Source organism: Triticum aestivum, chromosome 7B (assembly GCF_018294505.1).
Source record: "Triticum aestivum cultivar Chinese Spring chromosome 7B, IWGSC CS RefSeq v2.1, whole genome shotgun sequence".
NCBI lineage: Eukaryota > Viridiplantae > Streptophyta > Magnoliopsida > Poales > Poaceae > Triticum > Triticum aestivum.
In genome coordinates, this window is record NC_057813.1 from 681,497,966 (window position 1) to 681,511,026 (window position 13,061).

Below are 13,061 nucleotides of genomic sequence, written 5' to 3' on the forward strand. Positions count from 1 at the left end.
TCTCTAGTTCAATTCCTGGCCGCTCCCAAAACAGTGCGTCTGACTGCGAACCAACCTGTGGTTGGATGGTTAGAGGGACTGTGGTATACCCAACCCATCAGAGTTCAAATCCTGGTGCTCGCATTTATTCCTGGATTTATTTCAGGATTTCCGGCGATGCGCATTTAGTGGGAGGAGACGTTCCCGTCGACGACGAGGTGCCTACGGTGATTTCGTAAATTTCAAGATGATATGCCAGCTCAGTCTTTCGGAGGTGCTCATAGAAGTAGGATGTGCGTGTGTGCGTTCATAGGGATGAGTGTATGCGTGTGTATATAAGCGCTTGTGTCTGTACTGATGTTAAAAAAAGAAAAACAGTGCGCCTGACTCGTGCCATTCTCCTCGTAGTATATATGCAGCACCAGCCCAACACACGACTCATCAGCTCGGCGAGCAGACCAAAGAGGCAGCAAAGACTAGGAGGAGATGCACAACATGCATCCATGTCGGGACCTTCAGGCCTCGCCGTCTCGGCATCGGCGGCGCTCCTCTTCTCCGCCTCCATCATCCTCTCGGCCGTCCCTGCAGCCAGAGCCCAGCAGCAAACCGGCACGCTTAACTCAGTCGCCCTCCGCCCGCTGATCGATCCATCCATTCATTCATCAATATAATCCCTTCCGATGAACCCGTGCCCTCATGGCTTGATGATTCATGTCCGTTGCAGAGCACGAGGAGGAGTTCAGCTACTCAGTGGACGCGGAGAACGGGCCGTCGCACTGGGGCGAGATCAAGGAGGAGTGGTCGGCGTGCGGCGAGGGGGAGATGCAGTCGCTCATCGACCTCGCCGGCCCGCGCGTGACCCTGGTGCGCCGCCTTGGCCACCTCAACCACTCCTACGCACCCGCCAACGCCTCCATCGTCAACCGCCGCCACGACATCATGGTGCGGTTCGAGGGCGACGCCGGGAGCGTGTCCATCAACGACACGGCGTACCACCTCCGGCAGCTGCACTGGCACGCGCCCACGGAGCACAGCGTCAACGGCCGCCGGTACGACATAGAGTTGCACATGGTGCACCAGAGCGCCCAGAACAAGACCGCCGTCATCGGCGTCTTCTACGAGATCGGCGCCCGCGACGCCTTCCTGCACAAGCTGGAGCCATACCAGGAGTGATCGCGAAGCAGCCAGAGAGGGAGGAGATGGTGGGCGTGGTGGACGCCAGGGGCGCCAGGGGGAGGGCCAGCGTGTACTACCGCTACATGGCTCCCTCACCACCCCGCCATGGACCCAAGGGGTCATCTGGACCATCGTCAAGCGGGTAGGTTTCCTTCCCGCAGTCATTGTTTTCTCTAGCTAGCTTGGCCGTTGGCACGGTGATATAGTAGTAATATATTTTCTTCACTTTGGTCTCATATAAAGCAGGTGAGACCCGCCCTGATGGATGACACGTGGCATTCATCAGGGCAGGTCTCATCTGCTAACCAGTGAGACCTGGTCTTATAGAATTCTTTTTCGTGAAAGTACTGTTACATCATATGGTTGGTGCATGCATGTTGAGGTTTTTTTTAGGGAGTAAATGGTGAGGGAATTGATTCTTTCTTAAGGTTCTCTCTGGCTCAACAGGTTCGTACCGTGTCGTGGCATCAGCTGGAGCTTCTCCAAGAGGCCGTCCACGACGTAAGATTTTCTTTTTCCCAATAGAGTTTCATTCTGTTTCCTCGAATCCTCTTCATGGAAGCGAGCATTTCTACTCGATGTACTGATCCCTACCCTCCTGGTGCACTAAACTCTGTCTTTAATTCGGTTGACCAAAAACATGGCTAAAATGCCAAAGCGACATGAAAGCTGCCTCCAGCTCGGTTGATCTCCACTCAACCGTGCCCTAACATTTGATTGAGGGGGTTTTAAGAAAGAAAGGAAAACTTGGACTGATTTTCTTCCTTCCACCTTGCAGGAAATGGAGAAGAACGCAAGGCCGCGTCAGGAGGTGAACAACAGAGACATCAGCATGTTCTGGCCTATGCAGCAGAATAAACACTGATTATCACTATTGATTCTTTGCTTAATTAGTGTTTCGTAGTACTTCAACTGCATGAGAGATGAAGTCCATTGTACCAAATTGTTGTAGACCTCCTTTACTCCTCCAAAAGTCTCTTCCTTCTCCTGCCGGCGCTGCCGCCGATTCACCCCACCTCCGGTGGCCTTTGGGCCATGGAGGTGCGGAGGATATCGGCACCCCGCTGGCGGGAGGGACCCCGTTCTCGTTTTTGTTACAATCCACGTCTTGGATGGGGCTGTGTAGCGATGGCGATGTCCCTGAGTAGAAATAATGGCTTCCACGTCCGATCCCCGTCCTGATGGTGCGAATAGCGTCGTCGCAAGGTGTGTGGAGGCGTGTCTCCGTCGGATCTCGCGGGATTCGGTTGGTGCTGGTCCTCGGTGGATCTGTTTGGATCCAGTTTGTGTTCGTCTTCGCTCCTGTGCTTATAGGTTTGATCTTTCCGATGTATAACTCTCTCATCAGCGATGGTTGTTGCTCTGGTGCGCTGGTCCTTTGGGGTCTTAGCACAACGACTTTCCGACTGTCTACTACAACAAGGTTTGCCCGGCTCCGGTGAGGGAGAGGCGATGATGGTGGAGCGCCTTCGGCTCACTCCAGTGATTTTAGTCGTCGCTAGGCGGTCAATGAATTTGGTTGTAATTTTTATTACCTCTAGAGTACTCTGTGCTGCCATGATTGATAAATAGATCGCAAAAAGAAAATGAAAAGCAACCTGAGAAATGGATTAGGTTGCGTAGTGTGTACGTACATGTGATTATAGAACTGCAATTAGTTTCGTTCTATTTGTACATTTCGATGCCCTGTACATGGGTAACTGAATAAAGGAGCACGACTCGTTCCTGTCCATGCATACATGTTGATGTTCCGTTGGGTCCTACTTCAACATGATTATTGTTTGGTAGTCGATCGATAGCTCGTCCAACTGCCACTGTCTTTAAAAATGGGAAAACTGTCAAACAGTTGGTTAGGCATGGTTGACATTCGTATCGGGGACGGGCTGAAATAATAAGACTTTCCGTCTGCCGGTAGCATGGTGCTGTCTCCCTGATGATCATGCAAGGACTTGATAATCAGGTAACTCTTCCAACTGCAACTGCCGTTAAGATTGGAAAAACCTGGTAATGATTTGATTATGGTTAACCATCCAGCTTGCTGCTGCCTGCTTGAAGAAGCATGCAAGGAATAGTTTCGCCGTGATCGATTTTCTCTGTTTGCAACCATTGGTAGAGCTCAAGAAAGGATAAGTTTGAATATCTCTGAATGTTATCAATCTAATATTCCTGATTCCATTTGGCTAATAATTTTCATAAGGATTAGGTTGCTCTTAAGATAAACTAGAGGGGTGTCGGCCTCACCAGTTGCTGTTCCTCGTACGCTGAATGACATCACTGACATTATTACTCGTCTATGGTTGTCCAGGGGAGTACGAATTAATAAAGTACAAAAAAATGGGTCTGGTGGTGAAACCCCTGAAAATTAAGATGGGTGTGAAGTGTCAACTGCCAAGGTAAATATACTAGTTAGTAGAAAGTCGTAATGTTTCTCCGCAGAAGCTTTGTGTTTAGTGACTTGTGTCTCTCTGACAACTACATACTTGGTTCTGTTGTTGTGCGAAATAAAACAGCAAAGTACCTACATTTTTTTGGCTTTGTTTTTACCTCAAAGCACTTTGTGGGACTGCAGCAGCTCACCTAATGTTTGTGTGTCCCATAGAAAATTCAAGTAGTTAGTCTCATATCAGCAAAATCATTTCATTTTTTAAGTTTTCAGAGGTAGCGATATATACTTTTCTTGAACGTACATTAAGAAATGGATCTACTTCGTAAGATGTTGTTATGAATTATCCTGATAGTCCCGAGTGAAAATCCCGTTAAAAACATATTTCGTCAAATTTATTGTTGTTTTAGTTCATATCTTACAATTTTTTGGTCAAATTTACACTTATTGTCATGTGTTTTTGCTCAAACTGCAGTGTAAGGAGAATAGCTAAATACCGTTGGGTTAGAAACATGCAAAATTACACATAAAATTTAATTGAAATGTCTCATTTTATGGATTTTTTGTTTGCAATTTCCTAAACATGTTTTATTAAATAGTTATACTGTGAGATAAATATTGTATATTCAAAGTAGTTCATGTAATCTTCTGTAAATTACATGGTGCTAATCTATGCTTTACAGTCTAAAAAAGTTTGTATTTACAGTGTCTCATTCTTATTATTTGCTAAGCATACTTATCAACTAGTTATATTGCAAGATAAATATTAACTTCAAACTAATTTAGTGTAGTTACAATAGTGCAATTTATATTATAGTTTATGTCGTTCGAATTAGCTCTGTGTAATTACAGTATTGCTATTGACATTGTAGTTTAAATAATTCAAACTAACTAATATTACAGTATAATTACAGTGAATTGCACTGTAAATTACAGTGCGTTGTTGTTGTGTTTTTTACAATATACGGTGTAATTATAGACTCATTTTTATAACTACAAGTTTGGTAGTCTTCGGTATATTTATTACATCATGATTGCCTTTTTTTCCCGAAATATGTATTCTTTTTAAGTTCTTTATTTATTAGCTCATGCACTACAGACATAGAGACATGCATTATTTGCTGGTTTTTGCCAATAAAAATCAATGTTTTAAATAGTGGCGGCCCGTCAAGCAGCTAGCAAAACTATAGCGGGCTATAACCCTATTTAGCGTTTTTCTAAATCATGAAAAAATAAAAAAATAATGATACAATGAGGCATCATATAGTATATGGCATGTATATGTCATAGATATATATTCCAGTCACATATAACAACTACTCGCCATGGCTCTGGTTGGGAATGACATCATTTCATACATTCATACAAGTAACAGCTAGCACCGGAAACAAATCAAAGATTAGGAAAAAAATGAGTAAGCAGAGGAGGTAAGAAGAGGAAAAAATGATGCAATGGAGCAGCCTGAGGTGGCTGGGACTGGGACGTCATCGTCTTCCTGGCTGGGAGCAGCCATAGTAACAGCTAGCGAAGCGACGCAAAGAGTAGCAAGAAGCCGCATCAACCCTCCTTTCTTGTGGCTAGGCACGAGGAGCAGCAACTGAGGGTCGCGGATGGGTAGGCTTAGGAATTATTTGGACCGCGGGTGCTTTTGATTTGGGCCGAAAATTTGGGCCGGGGCTGCCGGAAACAAACGCTAAAGTTGCCTCAAAAAAAAAATGAGGTCCCAGGATTTAGCGCTAAACCCTTCTTAGCGGAGCTATTAGCGGTTTTTTTCCTACAAGGCAAAAACTGCCTAGCTGTAACGCCGAGGCTCCAAAACGCTATAGCTGGGCTATAGCTCACTATTAGAACTTTGATAAAAATGCATACATGTGTCACATTTTTATTGGGTGGAATTTGTGACTAAAACGCAATTTATTTTCAGTTGAATATAGAACAACGAGAATTTCCTCATTTTACCCTATTTTAAGATCTGCTTCCTTTTTTGACCCAACTTATTTTGTTTTTCCTTTTTGACACTAAAACTTTGTTTTCTACTTACATGGCACTTCCGTCGGGTTTTGTTGTTAACACCGTCAAGTGGGACATGAAAAGTCCTATTTACCCTTTAGCACGCTGAAAAGTAAAAACAAAATGACATGTGTGTACCACCGAACCATCCTCATTGTCTCAATTCATTCTCTCCTGATTCACATGTGTTGCGATCCCTAACTGTTGGAAATATGCCCTAGAGGCAATAATAAAAGCATTATTATTATATTTCCTTGTTCATGATAATTGTCTTTTATTCATGCTATAATTGTATTATCCGGAAATCGTAATACACGTGTGAATACATAGACCATAGCATGTCCCTAGTGAGCCTCTAGTTGACTAGCTCGTTGGTCAACAGATAGTCATGGTTTCCTGACTATGGACATTAGATGTCATTGACAATGGGATCACATCATTAGGAGAATGATGTGATGGACAAGACCCAATCTTAAGCATAGCACAAGATCGTGTAGTTCGTTTTGCTAGAGCTTTTTCAATGTCAAGTATCTCTTCCTTAGACCATGAGATCGTGTAACTCCCGGATACCGTAAGAGTGCTTTGGGTGTACCAAACGTCACAACGTAACTGGGTGACTATAAAGGTGCACTACAGGTATCTCCGAAAGTGTCTGTTGGGTTGACACGGATCGAGACTGGGATTTGTCACTCCGTATGACGGAGAGGTATCTCTGGGCCCACTCGGTAATGCATCATCATAATGAGCTCAAAGTGACCAAGTGTTTGGTCACGGGATCATGCATTACAGTACGAGTAAAGTGACTTGCCGGTAACAAGACTGAGCGAGGTATTGGGATACCGACGATGGAGTCTTGGGCAGGTAACGTACCGATTGACAAAGGGAATTGTATACGGGGTTTGATCGAATCCTCGACATCGTGGTTCATCCGATGACATCATCGAGGAGCATGTGGGAGCCAACATGGGTATCCAGATCCCGCTGTTGGTTATTGCCCGAGAGCCGTCTCGGTCATGTCTACGTGTCTCCCGAACCCGTAGGGTCTACACACTTAAGGTTCGGTGATGCTAGGGTTGTATGAATATGAGTATGCAGCATACCGAATGTTGTTCGGAGTCCCAGATGAGATCCCGGACATCACGAGGAATTCCGGAATGGTCCGGAGGTAAAGATTTATATATAGGAAGTCTTATTTTGGTCGCCGGAAAAGTTTCGCACTTTATCGGTATTGTACCGGGAGTGCCGAAAGGGGTCCGGGGGTCCACCGGGGGGGTCCACCTGCCCCGGGGGGCCACATGGGCTGTAGAGGGTGCGCCTTGGCCTATGTGGGCCAAGGGCACCAGCCCCAACAGGCCCATGCACCAAGAAGACTTGGAGAGGGGAGAGTCCTAAAAGGGGAAGGCACCTCCTAGGTGCCTTGGGGAGGATGGACTCCTCCCCCCCTCTTGGCCGCACCCCTTCCTTGGAGGAAGGGGCAAGGCTGCCCCCCCCCCCCGCTCTCCCTTTCCCCTATATAAAGGGAGGGGAGGGAGGGGCAGCCGGACCAATAAGCCCTGGCGCCTCCCTCCTCCCTGCAACACCTCCTCCTCCTCCCGTAGTTGCTTAGCGAAGCCCTGCCGGAGTTCTGCTGCATCCACCACCACACCGTCGTGCTGCTGGATCTTCATCAACCTCTCCTTCCCCCTTGCTGGATCAAGAAGGAGGAGACATCATCCGCTCCGTACGTGTGTTGAACGCGGAGGTGCTGTCCGTTCGGCACTAGGTCATCGGTGATCTGAATCACAGCGAGTACGACTCCATCAACCCCGTTCCATTGAACGCTTCCGCACGCGATCTACAAGTGATATGTAGATGCAATCACTCTCCCATGACTCGTTGCTAGATGAACTCATAGATGGATCTTGGTGAAACCGTAGGAAAAATTTTAATTTTCTGCAGCATTCCCCAACAGTGGCATCATGAGCTAGGTCTATGCGTAGTTCTCTATTGCACAAGTAGAACACAATTTTGTTGTGGGCGTAGATCTTGTCAACTTGCTTGCCGCTACTAGTCTTATCCTTCTTCAGCGGTATTGTGGGATGAAGCGGCCCGGACCAACCTTACACGTACGCTTACGTGAGACTGGTTCCACCGACTAATATACACTAGTTGCATAAGGTGGCTGGCGGGTGTCTGTCTCTCCCACTTTAGTTGGAGCGGATTCGATGAAAAGGGTCCTTATGAAGGGTAAATAGAAGTTGACAAAATCACGTTGTGGTTATTCGTAGGTAAGAAAACGTTCTTGCTAGAACCCAATTGCAGCCACGTAAAAGATGCAACAACAATTAGAGGACTCCTAACTTGTTTTTGCAGCAATTGTCATGTGATGTGATATGGCCAGAAGTTGTGATGAATGATGAATGATATATTGTGATGTATGAGATCATGTTCTTGTAATAGGAATCACGACTTCCATGTCGATGAGTATGACAACCGGCAGGAGCCATAGGAGTTGTCTTTATTTTTTGTATGACCTGCGTGTCATTGAAGAACGCCGTGTAAACTACTTTACTTTATTACTAAACGCGTTAGTCATAAAAGTAGAAGTAGTCGTTGGCGTGACAACTTCATGAAGACACGATGATGGAGATCATGGTGTCATGCCGGTGACAAGATGATCATGGAGCCCCGAAGATGAAGATCAAAGGAGCTATATGATATTGGCCATATCATGTCACTACTTTATATAATTGCATGTGATGTTTATTATGTTTTATGCATCTTGTTTACTTAGAACGACGGTAGTAAATAAGATGATCCCTTACAACAATTTCAAGAAGTGTTCTCCCCTAACTGTGCACCGTTGCTAAAGTTCGTCGTTCCGAAGCACCACGTGATGATCGGGTGTGATAGATCCTTATGTTCACATACAACGGGTGTAAGACAACTTTACACATGCAAAACACTTAGGGTTAACTTGACGAGCCTAGCATGTACAGACATGGCCTCGGAACACGGAGACCGAAAGGTCGAACACGAGTCGTATGGAAGATACGATCAACATGAGAATGTTCACCGACGATGACTAGTCCGTCTCACGTGATGATCGGACACGGCCTAGTCGACTCGGATCGTGTAACACTTAGATGACTAAGGGGATGTCAAATCTGAGTGGGAGTTCATTAAATAATTTGATTAGATGAACTTAATTATCATGAACTTAGTCTAAAATCTTTGCAAAATATGTCTTGTAGATCAAATGGCCAACGCTCATGTCAACATGAACTTCAACGCGTTCCTAGAGAAAACCAAGCTGAAAGATGATGGCAACAACTATACGAACTAGGTCCGAAACCTGAGGATCATCCTCATAGCTGCCAAGAAACAATATGTCCTAGAAGCACCGTTAGGTGACCCACCTGCTCTCCCAGCACTGCAAGACGATTTGAACGTTTGGAAGACACGTGCTGATGATTACTCCCTCGTTCAGTGCGGCATGCTTTACAGCTTAGAACCGGGGCTCCAAAAGCGTTTTGAGCATCACGGAGCATATGAGATGCTCGAGGAGCTGAAACGAGTTTTCCAAGCTCATGCCCGGGTCGAGAGATATGACATCTCCGACAAGTTCTATAGTTGTAAGATGGAGGAAAATAGTTCTGTCAGTGAGCACATACTCAAGATGTCTGGGTTGCACAACCGTATGACCTAGCTGAATATTAACCTCCCTGATGAGGCGGTCATTGACAGAATCCTTCAGTCGCTCCCACCAAGCTACAAGAGCTTTGTGATGAACTAGAATATGCAGGGGATGGTAAAGACCATTCCTGAAGTACTTTCTATGCTGAAGTCAGCAGAGGTTGAAATCAAGAAAGAACATCAAGTGTTGATGGTCAATAAGACCACTAAGTTCATGAAGGGCAAGGGTAAGAAGAACTTCAAGAAAGACGGCAAGGAGGTTGCCGCGCCTGGTAAGCCAGTTGCCGGGAAGAAGTCAAAGAATGGACCCAAGCCTGAGACTGAGTGCTTTTATTGCAAGGGGAAGGGTCACTGGAAGCGGAACTGCCCCAAATACTTAGCGGATAAGAAGGCCGGCAACACTAAAGGTATATTTCATATACATGTAATTGATGTGTACCTTACCAGTACTCGTAGTAACTCCTGGGTATTTGATACCGGTGCCGTTGCTCATATTTGTAACTCACAGCAGGAGCTGCGGAATAAGCAGAGACTGACGAAGGACGAGGTGACGATGCGCATCGAGAATGGTTCCAGGGTCGATGTGATCGCCGTCGGCACGCTACCTCTACATTTACCTACGGGATTAGTTTTGAACCTCAATAATTGTTATTTAGTGCCAAGTTTGAGCATGAACATTGTATCTGGATCTCGTTTAATACGAGATGGCTACTCATTTAAATCCGAGAATAATGGTTGTTCTATTTATATGAGAGATATGTTTTATGGTCATGCCCCGATGGTCAATGGTTTATTTTTAATGAATCTCGAACGTAGTGTTACACATATTCATAGCGTGAATACCAAAAGATGTAAAGTTGATAACGATAGACTCACATACTTGTGGCACTGCCGCCTCGGTCACATTGGTGTCAAGCGCATGAAGAAGCTCCATGCTGATGGACTTTTAGAGTCTCTCGATTATGAATCATTTGACACATGCGAACCATGCCTCATGGGCAAAATGACCAAGACTCCGTTCTCCGGAACAATGGAGCGAGCAACCAACTTGTTGGAAATCATACATACCGATGTGTGCGATCCAATGAGTGTTGAGGCTCGCGGAGGATATCGTTATGTTCTCACTCTCACAGATGACTTGAGTAGATATGGGTATGTCTACTTGATGAAACACAAGTCTGAGACCTTTGAAAAGTTCAAGGAATTTCAGAATGAAGTAGAGAATCAACATGACCGAAAGATAAAATTCTTACGATCGGATCGTGGAGGAGAATATTTAAGTCACGAATTTGGTACACACTTAAGGAAATGTGGAATCGTTTCACAACTCACGCCGCCTGGAACACCTCAGCGAAACGGTGTGTCCGAACGTCCTAATCGCACTCTATTAGATATGGTGCGATCTATGATGTCTCTTACCTATTTACCGCTATCATTTTGGGGATACGCTCTAGAGACAGCTACATTCACTTTAAATAGGGCACCGTCAAAATCCGTTGAGACGACACCGTATGAATTATGGTTTGGGAAGAAACCTAAGCTGTCGTTTCTAAAAGTTTGGGGATGCGATGCTTATGTCAAGAAACTTCAACCTGAAAATCTCGAACCCAAGTCGGAAAAATGCGTCTTCATAGGATACCCTAAGGAAACCATTGGGTATACCTTCTACTTAAGATCCGAGGGCAAGATCTTTGTTGCCAAGAACGGATCCTTTCTGGAAAAGGAGTTTCTCTCGAAAGAAGTAAGTGGGAGGAAAGTAGAACTCGATGAAGTACTACCTCTTGAACAGGATGGTAGTGCAGCTCAGGAAAATGTTCCTGTGATGCTTACACCAACTGAAGAGGAAAATAATGATGATGATCAAGGTACTTCGGATCAAGTTGCTACTGAACTTCGTAGGTCCACAAGGACACGTTCCGCACCAGAGTGGTACGGCAACCCTGTCCTGGAAATCATGTTGTTAGACAACGGTGAACCTTCGAACTATGAAGAAGCGATGGCAGGCCCAGATTCCAACAAATGGCTAGAAGCCATGAAATCCGAGATAGAATCCATGTATGAAAACAAAGTATGGACTTTGACTGACTTGCCCGATGATCGGCGAGCGATAGAAAACAAATGGATCTTTAAGAAGAAGACGGACGCGGATGGTAATATTACCATCTATAAAGCTCGACTTGTCGCTAAGGGTTATCGGCAAGTTCAAGGGATTGACTACGATGAGACTTTCTCTCCCGTAGCGAAGCTTAAGTCCGTCCGAATCATGTTAGCAATTGCCGCATACTATGATTATGAGATATGGCAGATGGACGTCAAAACGGCATTCCTTAACGGGTATCTTAAGGAAGAGTTGTATATGATGCAGCCGGAAGGTTTTGTCGATCCTAAGAACGCTAACAAAGTATGCAAGCTCCAGCGATCCATTTATGGGCTGGTGCAAGCATCTCAGAGTTGGAACATTCGCTTTGATGAGATGATCAAAGCGTTTGGGTTTACGCAGACTTATGGAGAAGCCTGCGTTTACAAGAAAGTGAGTGGGAGCTATGTAGCATTTCTCATATTATATGTAGATGACATACTTTTGATGGGAAATGATATAGAATTCTTGGACAACATTAAGGCCTACTTGAATAAGTGTTTTTCAATGAAGGACCTTGGAGAAGCTGCTTATATATTAGGCATCAAGATCTATAGAGATAGATCGAGACGCCTCATAGGTCTTTCACAAAGCACATACCTTGATAAGATTTTGAAGAAGTTCAAAATGGATCAGTCCAAGAAGGGGTTCTTGCCTGTATTGCAAGATGTGAGATTGAGCTCGGCTCAATGCCCGACCACGGCAAAAGATAAAGAAGAGATGAGCGTCATCCCCTATGCCTCAGCCATAGGATCTATTATGTATGTCATGCTGTGTACCAGACCTGATGTAAACCTTGCCGTAAGTTTGGTAGGAAGATACCAAAGTAATCCCGGCAAGGAACACTAGACAGCGGTCAAGAATATCCTGAAGTACCTGAAAAGGACAAAGGACATGTTTCTCGTTTATGGAGGTGACGAAGAGCTCGTCGTAAAGGGTTACGTCGATGCTAGCTTCGACACATATCTGGATGACTCTAAGTCACAAACCGGATACGTGTATATGTTGAATGGTGGAGCAGTAAGCTGGTGCAGCTGCAAGCAGAGCATCGTGGCGGGATCTACATGTGAAGCGGAGTACATGGCAGCCTCGGAGGCAGCGCATGAAGCAATTTGGGTGAAGGAGTTCATCACCGACCTAGGAGTCATACCCAATGCGTCGGGGCCGATCAAACTCTTCTGTGACAACACTGGAGCTATTGCCCTTGCCAAGGAGCCCAGGTTTCACAAGAAGACCAGGCACATCAAGCGTCGTTTCAACTCCATCCGTGAAAATGTTCAAGATGGAGACATAGATATTTGCGAAGTACATACGGATCTGAATGTCGCAGATCCGTTGACTAAACCTCTCTCGTGAGCAAAACATGATCAGCACCAGAACTCTATGGGTGTTCGATTCATCACAATGTAACTAGATTATTGACTCTAGTGCAAGTGGGAGACTGTTGGAAATATGCCCTAGAGGCAATAATAAAAGCATTATTATTATATTTCCTTGTTCATGATAATTGTCTTTTATTCATGCTATAATTGTATTATCCGGAAATCGTAATACACGTGTGAATACATAGACCATAACATGTCCCTAGTGAGCCTCTAGTTGACTAGCTCGTTGGTCAACAGATAGTCATGGTTTCCTGACTATGGACATCAGATGTCATTGACAACGGGATCACATCATTAGGAGAATGATGTGATGGAC

The 13,061-nt window shown here is 45.1% G+C and overlaps 1 pseudogene; it reads left to right on the plus strand.

Moving 5' to 3' along the window:
* Nucleotides 1–472: 472 nt before the first annotated feature.
* On the plus strand, nt 473–2,020 carry LOC123158441 (alpha carbonic anhydrase 7-like; annotated as a pseudogene).
* The last annotated feature ends 11,041 nt before the right edge of the window (nt 2,021–13,061 follow it).